Here is a 13,533-nt window from a genome sequence, read left to right as displayed (position 1 = left end):
GAGGCTTTAGAGAGGGTGCAGAAGAGATTTACCAGAATGTTGCCTGGTATGGAGGGCATTAGCTATGAGGAGTGGTTGAATAAACTCGGTTTGTTCTCACTGGAACGAAGGAGGTTGAGGGGCGACCTGATAGAGGTCTACAAAATTATGAGGGGCATAGACAGAGTGGATAGTCAGAGGCTTTTCCCCGAGGTAGAGGGGTCAATTACTAGGGGGCATAGGTTTAATGTGAGAGGGGCAAGGTTTAGAGTAGATGTACGAGGCAAGTTTTTTACACAGAGGGTAGTGGGTGCCTGGAACTCGCTACCGGAGGAGGCGGTGGAAGCAGGGACGATAGTGACATTTATGGGGCATCTTGACAAATACATGAATAGGATGGGAATAAAGGGATACGGACCCAGGAAGTGTAGAAGTTTGTAGTTTAGTCGGGCAACATGGTCGGCATGGGCTTGGAGGGCCGAAGGGCCTGTTCCTGTGCTGTACATTTCTTTGTTCTTTGTTCTTGTTCGCCCGGAGAAAGCCCACACAGACACAGGGAGAACGTGCAGACTCCACACAGACAGTGGCCCAAGCCGGGAATCGAACCTGAGACCCTGGAGCTGTGAAGCAACAGTGCTAACCACTATGCTACCATGCCGCCCACACCCCATCAAGACGCTCCTTATAAATCTTCTCCCTTTAGCCAAACATTTCACCTCCTGTCCTAATATCTTCTGATGTGTCTCAATTGTTTGTTAAGCACCTTGGGATTGTTTGCTACATTTAAGGTGCCATACAAATGCAAGTTGTTGTGGTGGTAGCCCAGTCAAGCATTTTCCAATTGGGACAGGTGCATTGAGACTGGGATCAGACTGCAATTCAGGTTTGCTCCTTATTTAAGAATGTGACATTTTACTGATGTAGGTATCAGGGGCGAAATTCTCCGGAAACGGCGCGATGTCCACCGACTGGCGCCCAAAACGGCGCAAATCAGACGGGCATCGCGCCGCCCCAAAGGTGCGGAATGCTCCGCATCTTTGGGGGCCGAGCATCAACATTAAGGGGCTAGGTCGGTGCCGGACGAATTTCCGCCCCGCAAGCTGGCGGAAAAGGCATTTGGTGCCCCGCCAGCTGGCGAGGAAATGACATCTCCGGGCGACGCATGCGCGGGAGCGTCTGCGGCCGCTGACAGCTTCCCGCCCATGCGCAGTGGAGGGAGTCTCTTCTGCCTCCGCCATGGTGGAGATCGTGGTGGAGGCGGAAGGGAAAGAGTGCCCCCACGGCACAGGCCCGCCCGCGGATCGGTGGGCCCCGATCGCGGGCCAGGCCACCGTGGGGGCACCCCTCGGGGCCAGATCGCCCCGCGCCCCCCCCAGGACTCCGGAGCCCGCCCGCGCCGCCTTGTCCCGCCGGTAAGGTAGGTGGTTTAATTTACGCCGGCAGGACAGGCATTTTAACGGCGGGACTTCAGCCCATCCGGGACGGAGAATCGAGCGGGGGGGGGGCCCGCCAACCGGCGCGGCGCGATTCCCGCCCCCGCCGAATCTCTGGTGCCGGAGACTTCGGCAACCGGCGGGGGCGGGATTCACGCCAGCCCCCGGCGATTCTCCAACCCGGCGGGGGGTCGGAGAATCTCGCCCCAGGTCACCATTTTCTTCCTTTTTCTGGTGTGGGGTTGATAAATTAGTGATTTTTCTTTTCTTTTAATCTTTACCATCTAATTTCAGGATTAACCCACCCTGATCAAGTTTGTCCCTAAATTTGAGATCACTCTAAACAGCGGACTGAGCCAGAGGTAGAGAACATGCTGAAAGCTGAACAAGCTGGATTTCGGCGAGGGCAAAGCACACATGACCGGGTCCTTCCACTAACCACCTTCATTGGAACTGGCTGTGTCTTTCTCACCTCATTGCAGCTTCTGACACGGTCTGGCACACTGGCTCCTTGTCAAAAATCTCAAGAGTCCTCCCTCTGTGAGTTACAGATGTCACCGAATTATTATTCTGAGATAGGTGGTTCAGGGTGCACATGGGTGATGAGGCAAGCGCCTCGAGGAAAGAGCCCAACAGGCTTCCCAAGGGATCTGCTCTAGTCCCAACCCTTTTGAATCTCCATATCAACTTTAATGTAGAGTTTAATGTAGAGAAGTGTGAGGTGATTCACTTTGGAAGGAAAAACAGGAATGTGGAATATGTGGCTAATGGAAAAGTTCTTGAAAGTGTGGATGAGCAGAGGGATCTAGGAGTCCATGTACATAGATCCCTGAAAGTTGCCACCCAGGTTGATAGGGTGGTGAAGAAGGCCTATGGAGTGTTGGCCTTTATTGGTAGAGGGATTGAGTTCCGGAGTCAGGAGGTCATGTTGCAGCTGTACAGAACTCTGGTACGGCCGCATTTGGAGTATTGCGTACAGTTCTGGTCACCGCATTATAGGAAGGACGTGGAGGCTTTGGAACGGGTGCAGAGGAGATTTACCAGGATGTTGCCTGGTATGGAGGGAAAATCTTATGAGGAAAGGCTGATGGACTTGAGGTTGTTTTCGTTAGAGAGAAGAAGGTTAAGAGGAGACTTAATAGAGGCATACAAAATGATCAGAGGGTTAGATAGGGTGGACAGTGAGAGCCTTCTCCCGCGGATGGAAATGGCTAGCACGAGGGGACATAGCCTTAAACTGAGGGGTAATAGATATAGGACAGAGGTCAGGGGTAGGTTCTTTACGCAAAGAGTAGTGAGGCCGTGGAATGCCCTACCTGCTACAGTAGTGAACTCGCCAACATTAAGGGCATTTAAAAGTTTATTGGATAAACATATGGATGATAATGGTATAGTGTAGGTTAGATGGCTTTTGTTTCGGTGCAACATCGTGGGCCGAAGGGCCTGTACTGCGCTGTATTGTTCTATGTTCTATGTTCTAACTCTTGGGTGGCATGGTGGCATAGTGGTTAGCACTGCTGCCTCACAGCACCAGGAACCCGGTTCAATTTTAGCCATGAGTGACTGTCTGTGTGGAGTTTGCATGTTCTCCCCATGCCTATGTGGGTTTCCTCCGGGTGCTCCGGTTTCCTCCCACAATCCAAAGATGTGCAGGTTAGGTGGATTGGCCATGCTAAATTGCCCTTAGTGTCCAAAAACGATGTGTAGGTTAGGTTAAGGGGTTATTGGGATAGGGCAGGGGACCAAGCTTGGGTGGAGTTCTCTTTCAGAGAGTCGCTGCAGACTCGATGGACCGAATGGCCTCCTTCTGCACTGTAGGGATTCCATGATTCTATGACCAAACATCTGCCTCTAACTCTGTCTTAGAAGTTCATCTGTGCTGACGATATCAGCTGCGCTTCTCAAGCTCGGACATTCTCTAAACTAGAGGTAACACGAAACAACAATGTTGTAAAGCTGGCCAACTACTGTAAGACAAGGTGCCTTAAGACAGTGCAAAGAGGCAACTCAACATATCCTTGAATGGCAAGAGACTGAATCAAGGACTACACCCTCCATCTTGGTGTTATCCTTGACCAAATACTGACATACAAAAAACTTCTGAGCAAGAAAGCAGCAACGATCAAAACTCGAAACTACCGCCTCAGCAAGGATGGAGATGTTCTCACCTTAACGACATCAGCTCTTGCCATCGTCCACCTGACTGCAAAGTACTGTGCACCAGTATGGTACAACTCATCCCATACCAGTTTTATAGATACCCAGCTCAACATAACAAAGCGGGTCATAACAGCAGAGGTCCTGTGACAGCTGGAATGGGACCAACACGCCACCATTGAAAACCGCTTCCTCATCACAGATCCCACAGTCCGCCCACTCGGCTTCAACCCGCCACACCAACACTGGGCACTCCTCACCCGTTCCTGCTCTGATCAAGGCCTTTGTGAGGCCTTGCAGCAAACCCGGACTGCAGCTGTGCCACACCCCAATCACGTCATTGAAGACTGCCCCGTGACAGAATTCAGCAGAGGGCTCAGAGAGCTCCATTTAGCCACTGCGGAAACTATTGCCTGACTTGGTGATTACTGCACACACCTAAAAACAAACTAAGCTCACAGAAGTATTACCGACTATGAATTCTAATGTTTCCTTTTCTGAATAAGAATGGCAATCCATGTGGGACTTTGAGCAGTTTTGCTCTCTGCATCCAGCAGGAACTGGGTTGAAATGAGCTGAAAATGCGCAGAGAAGTGGAATAATACGTCTCAGGGAGGGAAGACAGGTTTTACAGCAGTAAAGGAATGATCAGTAAAACAACATTGACTGAGAAACATCCAAACCCAGGTCACTGCACTTAACTACCTGGGTATAAAGTAACCCAGCAGTTCCTCAAATTACCTCAGGGGACATCTCCTGTGAACATTCTTGTCCATCTTCAGGTGGTCAAGGAAGCCTGAAAAGTTGAAAAGTGATCAAGCAGAGGTAAGATTGCTTTCGCCAAGATGTCAGCTTTTTAGAAAAGCAGATGAAAAACTCCCTTTGATTAATGAAAAGAGCAATGCAAGGTAACCGCCCAATGGTAAATCCAGAGATATGTGCTGCTCAGACTGAACTGGAGTTCGATACAGTTTGGATATAAGGTAGGAGTTTCCCAGGCCGGTGGGCGATAAGAACAGAGGCAGGCAAGGGTGTACGTTTGCAGTGCTGGCTGGCCCCATCATGGCCGTAAGCCATTTTCCTGGAGCTTGCACCAGGAGTGGAATGGTTACCCATTACAAGTGCAAGGTAGCCACCTAAGGGAATATAAAGGGCAAATAAAACCAATTTACAGGCCGACTGGACTTTTCAGTTGCCTGCAGGCTGTCTTCCAAGTGTGTACGAGTGAGGTGGCATGGGGGAGGGGAGGGGTGGTGGAGGGGAGGAATGGGGAAGTGCCAGCAGTACACAATGGGGTGGCAAGGGATGGGGTGTTGTGGGGAAGTATGCTTTGGCATGACTTTGAGGCACTCCGCATACTCCACACCTGCAACCCCCCACCCTTATCACTTCCAATGTTTACCCCCTCCACAATGGTGGCCATTTGTTACCTCAAAACATTCGAAAGTGCCAGGAGCTCCACTTTACTCCTCCAGAGGTACGGATGGCATGGCGGCACAGTGGTTAGCCCTGCTGCCTCACAGCGCCAGGGACCCAGGTTCAATTCCGGCCTGTCTGGCTTTTGCACATTCTCTCTGCCTGCGTGGGTTCCCTCCGGGTGCTCCGGTTTTCTCCCAAGGTCCAAAGATGTGCAGGTTAGGTGGATTGGCCGTGATAAATTGCCCCTTAGTGTCCAAAGATGTGCAGATTCATCGGGGTTACGGGGATGGGGTGGGGGAGTGGGTTGAGATAGGATGCTCTTTCAGAGGGTCAGTGCAGAATTCATGGGCTGAATGACCTCCTTCTGCACTGTCGGGATTCTGTGGATCTTATCCTGCATGCTGTTCTGATTGGATCGAAGTTCAAGAATTTAATCAATTTTGGTTGCTAATTCTGTTTTCAGACAACTGTTTCGATGCTTCAGCAATTCCTTCTCAACCTTTGATCTTTCTATTTCTTTCAAAACCTCCTTGAAACACCTCAGCACCTCAGAGATTTGTTTGTTCAGGTCTTGAATGGTTAGGTCATTAAAGACCTTTATTTACCATGGGTTTCCAAAGGCACGACCTCAGCTTGAATCTTGTAATTCAAATTTTCAAGTTTAGCTTTGGTACAAATATATTCTGGGGCGAAATTCTCCGTAATCGGCGTGATGTCCGCTGACCGGCGCCAAAAACGGCGCAAATCAGTCCGGCATCGCGCCGCCCCAAAGGTGTGGAATCCTCCGCCCCTTGTGCGGCCGAGCCCTAACCTTGAGGGGCTAGGCCCGAGCCGGACTGATTTCCGCCCCGCCAGCTGGCGGGAAAGGCCTTTGGTGCCCCGCCAGCTGGCGCGGAAATGACATTGCCGTGTGGCGCATGCGCGGGAGCATCAGCGGCCGCTCACAGCATCCCCGCGCATGCGCAGTGGGTGGAGTCTCTTTCGCCTCCGCCATGGTGGAGACCGTGGCGAAGGCAGAAGGAAAAGAGTGCCCCCACGGCACAGGCCCGCCCGCGGATCAGTGGGCCCTGATCGCGGGCTTGGCCACCGTGGGGGCAACCCCCCGGGGCCAGATCGCCCCACACCCCCACAGGCCCTGGAGCCCGCCCGCGCCGCCTTGTCCTGCCGATAAGCGAGGTGGTTTAATCCACGCCGGCGGGACAGGCATTCTAGCAGCGGGACTTCGGCCCATCCGGGCCGGAGAATCGCCGGGGGTGGGCCCGCCAACCGGCGCGGCGCGCTGCCCACGCCAAATATCCGGTGCCGGAGAATTCGGCAACCGGCGGGGGCGGGATTCACGCCAGACCCCGCCGATTCTCCGACCCGGCGGGGTGTCAGAGAATCTCGCCCAGCCTGATCTTCCTATCTCCACCTGCCGCAGATCTTTGGGCCTTGTCGTTCAATTCAGTGTCAGTCAGGTCTACCTCCAGTGAAGCCTTGACACGTTTCAGTTCTGTGATGGTGCTACATGTCCCTTCATTATCCACTCATAGGTTTTTAAAAATGTCTTCATGGAATGTGGGCGTTGCAGACTGGGCCAGCATTTCTTAATTGCCCTTGAGAGTTAACCACGTTGCTGTGGATCTGGCATCATGGGCGCGATTCTCCGACCCCCCACCGGATCGGAGAATCGCCGGGGGCTGGCGTGAATCCCGCCCCCGCCGTGTCCCGAATTCTCCGCCACCAGAGATTCGGTGGGGGTGGGAATCGCGGCGGTCGGTGAGGGCGGGAACCGCGCCGGTCGGCGGGCCCACCCCCGGTGATTCTCCGGCCCACGATGGGCCGAAGTCCCGCCGCTGTCAACCCTCTCCCGCCGGCGTGGATAAAACCACCTTTTGAACAGCCGGACAAGGCAGTGCGGGCAGGCTCGGGGGTCCTGGGGGGGGGGGGGGGGGCGCGGGGCGATCTGGCCCCGGGGGGTGCCCCCACGGTGGCCTGGCCCGCGATCAGGGCCCACCGATCGCGGGCGGGCCTGTGTCGTGGGGGCACTCTTTTTCTTCCGCCTTCGCCATGGTCTTCACTATGGCAGAGGCGGAAGAGACCCCCTCCCCTGCGCAGCTGCTGACGCTCCCGCACATGCATTGCCCGGCGAAGACCTTTAGGCGCGGCTGGCGTGGCGCCAAAGGCCTTTCCCGCCAGCCGGCGGAGCGGAAACCACTCCGGCGCGGGTCTAGCCCCTCAAGGTGAGGGCTTGGCCCCTAAAGGTGCGGGGAATTCCGTACCTTTGGGGCGACCCGACTCCAGAGTGGTTCCCGCCACTCCATTATGCCGGAACCCCCCGCCCCGCTGGGTAGGGGAGAATCGCGCCCCTGATGTAGGTCAGACCAGGTAAAAATGGCAGATTTCCTTATTTAAAGGGCATTAGTGAACCAGATGGGTTTTTACAACAATCGACAATGGTTGCATGGTCATCATTAGAATTTTAATTCCAAATTTCGCCATCTACCGTGGAGGGATTTGAACCTGGGTCCCCAGAAATTACTCTGGGTCTCTGGTTTATTATTATAATGACAATACCACTATGCCACCACCTCCCACTGTGGAATGTTTCACAACTTTTCCATCAACTATAGTTTGCCGGCTCAGCACTGCCGCTGCCATTGCAGTTTTGGAAATGTGTGTTGGCATTTTCAAAAAGATTTATCTTTAAGACTTCCATAAGTTCCCCTGCATTTCTGGCACCCTCGTGAGGTGTGCTTGGGGAGTGCCTTTCGTCCTTTTGTGGATTTACTGGGAGTTTTCCATCTATCTTTAAGCCCTCTGCCTTCAAAAACTTGTAGGTTAAAGTACTTGTCAAAGGCTGTTAATATTTCATTGAAACTGGCTCAGGCTTCATTGGTGCATTGCATTAGGATTATTTCATCGGAAAAGTCACAAAATGAGTATCAAAACATATTAATCTGGTATTCTGATTTTCTACTTAGACCTAATGTACTCTGGTAATTTAAACATTTTCTTCTCCAGGAAGTTCAATTTTGTGTCAGGTTTTTCCCTTGCATGAGGCAGAACTGATGTTGAAGAGTTTTCAACAATGGCGACCTAGATCGACTGGCTGGAGCATTCCCCATTTTAGCACAATTTTCCCAGCTCTTGGAAGTGTTGAATCCTGGATATTACTGTTTTTTTTAAGCTGCCTACTCAGTCTTTGATTTGATTTGATTTGATTTATTATTGTCACATTCATTAGTATACAGTGAAATGTATTGTTTCTTGTGTGGTAAACCACTGTGTTGCATTGTGTTCTGCTGTACATGGCCTGGACTTGTCCCGGCTGGCTCCGCCTGTGGCTCCTCCCCTCGGGCTCATGTATAAAGATGGCTGGTCTCTGCCTCCGCCCCAGTTCGGGACCAGAGGCCAGGAGGCTTGCTGTTTAGTGTATTAAAGCCTCAGTTACGTTCATCACTCGTATGTTTATTGATGGCATATCAATTTAATACACTAAACTCCTAAGATGAACTCATCACTCAAGCCTGATCGCCTGGAGCTGGACCCACAGGCAGCCGACGCCACGGAAACATTCGAGCACTGGCTAAGCTGCTTCGAAGCGTACCTCGGATCCTTCACCGAACACTACACAGACCTCCAGAAGAAGCAGATCCTCCACGCATGGGTGAGCCCGCGAGTCTTTCTTCTCATCAGGGACGCTCCCTCGTATGCAGAGGCAATAATGCTGCTGAAGGGACAATATGTGAAATCCGTTAACGAGGTGTATGCTAGGCACCTCCTTGCCACGAGACGACAATGCCCTGGGGAATCACTTGCAGAATTCCTGCGTGTCTTGCGTGTACTCTGCCGGAACTGTGATTGCCGGGCGATATCGGCTACCCAACACGCGGAGCTGCTGATCAGGGCGCTTATGTCGGAGGCATGAAATCAAACTATATCCGCCAGTGATTACTAGAAGGGGGTACACTCGGCCTCCCAGAGACTGTGCAACTTTCCAACTCGCTGGAGGTGGCCTCCCAGAAATTGGAGATCTACACCTCCGACCGCGCGGCACCCTCGTGGATCTCATGGGCGCAGCCATCATCCGACCCGGGTGCGACGCAGGCCTGTGCCACGCAGTGGCCCGCCAACGCCGGAGGTCCGAGGTGCTACTTTTGCGGCCAGGGCAGCCACCCCAGACAACGCTGCCCTGCATGGAACGCAACTTGCAACGGCTGTGCAAAAGCCTGCCAGGCCCGATCTCCCCCTCAAACTTCTAGGCCCAGCAGCGCTGCCTGCTGCCTGTTGGGGCCGCCCCCAGCTGCCGTGCCACCCGCCATGTGCGATCCGTGGGCGCCGCCATCTTTGCCGCTATCATCACTTTCGGCAGCGACGTGCGACCCATGGGGGCCGCCATCTTTGGCGGCTTCCTCCAACCGCCATGCACGACCCAGAGGGGCCGCCATCTTGGACGCCACCGCCACTGCCACCCGCCACGCGTGACCCATGCGGCCACCATCTTGGACGCCATCGCCGATGCCTCCCGCCACGCGCGACTCATGAGGGCTGCCATCTTGGGACCACTCCGCTGCCTCCCGGGAGCCTGGCTCACCCGACCGTACGCTGGCCGCCGCTACCTCCGACCAGCCTACCGACACTTGCCTCCATCACGCTTGACCAGTCCTGGCCGCACCACCTCGCGAAGTCTCCGATGACCGTCCGGATCAACGGGCACGAGACGGCCTGTCTTTTCGACTCCGGGAGCACAGACAGCTTCATTCATCCAGATACAGTAAGGCGCTGCTCCCTCCCAATCATACCCGCGACCCAGAAAATCTCCCTGGCTTCCAGATCCCATGCAGTAGAAATTACTGGGGTACTGTGTCACACCCTTACTATACAAGGCGTAGAGTACGCGAACTTCAAACTCTATGTCCTTCCCCATCTCTGCGCTGCCCTATTACTGGGGCTCGACTTCCAGTGCCAACACCAAAGCCTTACTTTAAAGTTCGGTCGACCCCTGCCCCCCCTCACCGTCTGTAGCCTCGCGACCCTTAAGGTCGACCCACCCTCGCTCTTCGCAAACCTCACCCCGGACTGTAAGCCCGTCGCTACTAGGAGCAGACGATACAGTGCCCGGGACAGGGCCTTTATCGGGTCGGAGGTCCAGCGACTCCTGCGAGAGGGGATCATTGAGACTAGTACCAGCCCCTGGAGAGCCCAAGTGGTGGTCGCCAAGACTGGGGAAAAGCATCGGATGGTCATTGATTACAGCCAGACCATCAACCGGTACATGCAGCTCGATGCCTACCCCCTCCCCTGCATATCTGACATGGTCAACCAGATTGCGCAGTATCGAGTCTTCTCCACAGTTGACTTGATGTCCGCGTACCACCAGCTCCCTATCCGCCCGGAGGACTGCCAATACACTGCCTTCGAGGCAGATAGCCACCTCTACCATTTCCTCAGGGTCCCCTTTGGCGCCACCAATGGGGTCTCAGTCTTCCAAAGAGAAATGGACCGAATGGTTGACCAGTACGGGCTGCGGGCCACGTTCCCATACCTAGATAATGTCACCATCTGCAGCCATGACCAGCAGGACCACGACGAGAACCTCTGGCACTTCCTCCACACCGCTAAACTCCTGAACCTCACCGATAATAAAGGAAAATGCGTTTTCCGCACAACCCGCCTAGCCATCCTCGGCTACGTTGTGGAACAAGGGGTACGAGGGCCCGACCCCGACCGGATGCTCCTGGAACTCCCCCTCCCCCACTGCCCCAAGGCCCTGAAGAGATGCCTGGGGTTCTTCTACTATGCCCAGTGGGTCCCCAATTATGCGGACAAGACCCGTCCGCTCATTAAATCCACCATTTTTCCCCTGACGGCTGAGGCCCGTCTGGCCTTCAACCGCATCAAGGCAGATATTGCCAAAGCCGCGATGCACGCTGTGGACGAGTCCATTCCATTCCAGGTGGAGAGCGATGCGTCGGACTTTGCTCTGGCCGCTGCACTCTACCAGGCGGGCAGGCCAGTGGCTTTCTTCTCCCGTACCCTCCATGCCTCCGAAATGCGACACTCCTCCGTCGAAAAGGAAGCCCAAGCCATCGTAGAAGCTGTGCGACATTGGAGGCATTACCTGGCCAGCAGGCGATTCACTCTCCTCACTGACCAACGGTCGGTTGCCTCCATGTTTAATAACACACAGCGGGGCAAGATCAAGAATGACAAGATTCTGAGGTGGAGGATACAATATCTTGTATCGACCTGGGAAGCTCAATGAGCCCCAGATGACCTATCCCGCGGTACATGTGCCAGCGCACAAGTAGACCGACTTCGGGCCCTCCACAATGACCTCAGTCACCCAGGGGTCACCCGTTTTTTTTCACTTCATCAAGGCTCGCAACCTGCCTTACTCCATCGAGGAGGTCATGTCCGTGACCAGGGACTGTCAGGTCTGCGCGGAGTGCAAGCCGCACTTTTATCAGCCAGACAGAGCACACCTGGTAAAGGCCTCTCGCCCCTTTGAGCGCCTCAGCATTGATTTCAAAGGGCCCCTCCCCTCCACTGATCGGAATGTGTACTTCCTCAACGTTGTTGACGAGTACTCAAGATTCCCCTTCGCCATCCCATGCCCTGACATGACCTCTGCCACCGTCATCAAGGCCCTGTAAAGTCTTTTCACCCTGTTCGGGTTCTCTGCCTACATCCATAGTGATCGGGGATCCTCCTTCATGAGCGACGAGTTGCGTCAGTTCCTGCTCAGCAAGGGCATCGCCTCCAGCAGGACGGCCAGCTATAACCCACGGGGAAACGGACAGGTAGAGAGGGAGAACAGGATGGTCTGGAAGGCCGTCCTCCTGGCCCTACGGTCTAGGAGTCTCCCAGTCTCCCGTTGGCAGGAGGTCCTCACCAACGCGCTCCACTCCATCTGGTCGCTCCTGTGTACTGCCACCAAGGGCATTTAAAAGTTTATTGGATAAACATATGGATGATAATGGCATAGTGTAGGTTAGATGGCTTTTGTTTCGGTGCAACATCGTGGGCCGAAGGGCCTGTACTGCGCTGTATTGTTCTATGTTCTATGTTCTATGTTCAACGAGACTCCTCACGAGCGTATGTTTTCTTTCCCCAGGTAATCCACCTCCGGGGTCTCGCTCCCATCCTGGCTGGCAGTCCCAGGGCCCGTCCTCCTCCGGAAGCATGTGAGGAGCCATAAATCCAACTCGCTCGTCGAGAAGGTCCTGCCCCTCCACGCCAATCCACAATATACCTATGTGGCACACCAGGACGGGCGACAGGACACAGTCTCCCTTTGGGATTTGGCACCAGCAGGCTCCCCAGTGACCATCACCACCACCACCCCCGACCCTACATCGTCTTTCCCCACCCCCGCCCACCTACCTCACGAACTAGCACCCTCAGGCCCACCGGCGACCATCACCACCACCTCCGCCCATACACCCCCCCCCCCTTCACCGACTCAACAACTGGGTGAAGAAGAGGACAACACGCTCCCGGATGTGCAGGTCTCGACACCGGTACCCACACCACAGTCGGGACTGAGGCGATCACGGCGGAAGGTCAAGGCCCCCGACAGACTTGACCTTTAAGAACACTTCACCCCGCGTCCCGAGTAGCCCGGCGAAGGGTCTTGCTATTGTGGAAGGAGGCAAAGCCCCCTAGCCTGGAGGCCTGGATTAACGACATGGCGGGGTTCATAATATTGGAGAGAATTAAGTTTGCTTTGAGAGGGTCTGCACAGGGGTTCTACAGGCGGTGGCAACCGTTCCTAGAATATCTCGCGGAGCGTTAGAAGAAGGTCGGTCAGCAGCAGCAGCAACCCGGGGGGGGGGGGGGGAATGAGAGGTTGTTTGAGGGGATGGACGAGCGGGAGATGGCATGGAGGGTGGGGGGAAACGGTATGTGCGGCCAAGAGCCAGTGTATAAAGCTATGTAAATATACCATCTTGCCATGTATATATCAGGGAGATTTTGCATTATTTTGTTATGGGGTGGGGGGGGGGGGTGTTACTGTTTGTAAGGGGAAAAATTGTGTTGTTAAAAAACCTTAATAAAAAATATTTTTAAAAAAAAGAACACTTCACCCCCACCGGAATCTTTTTTTTAACAGGGGGTGAATGTGGTAAACCATGGTGTTGCATTGTGTTGTGTTGTACATGCCCGGGCTTGTCCCGGCTGGCTCCGCCTGTGGCTCCTCCCCTCGGGCTCATGTATAAAGGTGGCTAGTCTCCGCCTCCGCCCCAGTTCGGGACCAAAGGCCAGGTTTAGTGTAATAAAGCCTCAGTTACATTCATCACTCGTCGTGTGCTTGTTGATGGCATATCTCCTTGCATGCTGTACAAACAATGCACACCCTACATGGGGAAGGAAGAAGAGACTGCAGAATATAATGTTACAGTTATAGCAAGGTGTAGCGAAAAGATCAACTTAATACGAGGTGGGTCCATTCAAAAGTCTGATGGCAGTAGGGAAGAAGCTGTTCTTGAGTCGATTGGTACGTGACTTCAAACTTTGGTATCTTTTTCCTGACGGAAGAAGGTGGAAGAGAGTATGTCTG

The sequence above is a fragment of the Scyliorhinus torazame genome, chromosome 1, assembly GCF_047496885.1.
Source record: "Scyliorhinus torazame isolate Kashiwa2021f chromosome 1, sScyTor2.1, whole genome shotgun sequence".
NCBI lineage: Eukaryota > Metazoa > Chordata > Chondrichthyes > Carcharhiniformes > Scyliorhinidae > Scyliorhinus > Scyliorhinus torazame.
This window is presented reverse-complemented; position numbering follows the sequence as displayed.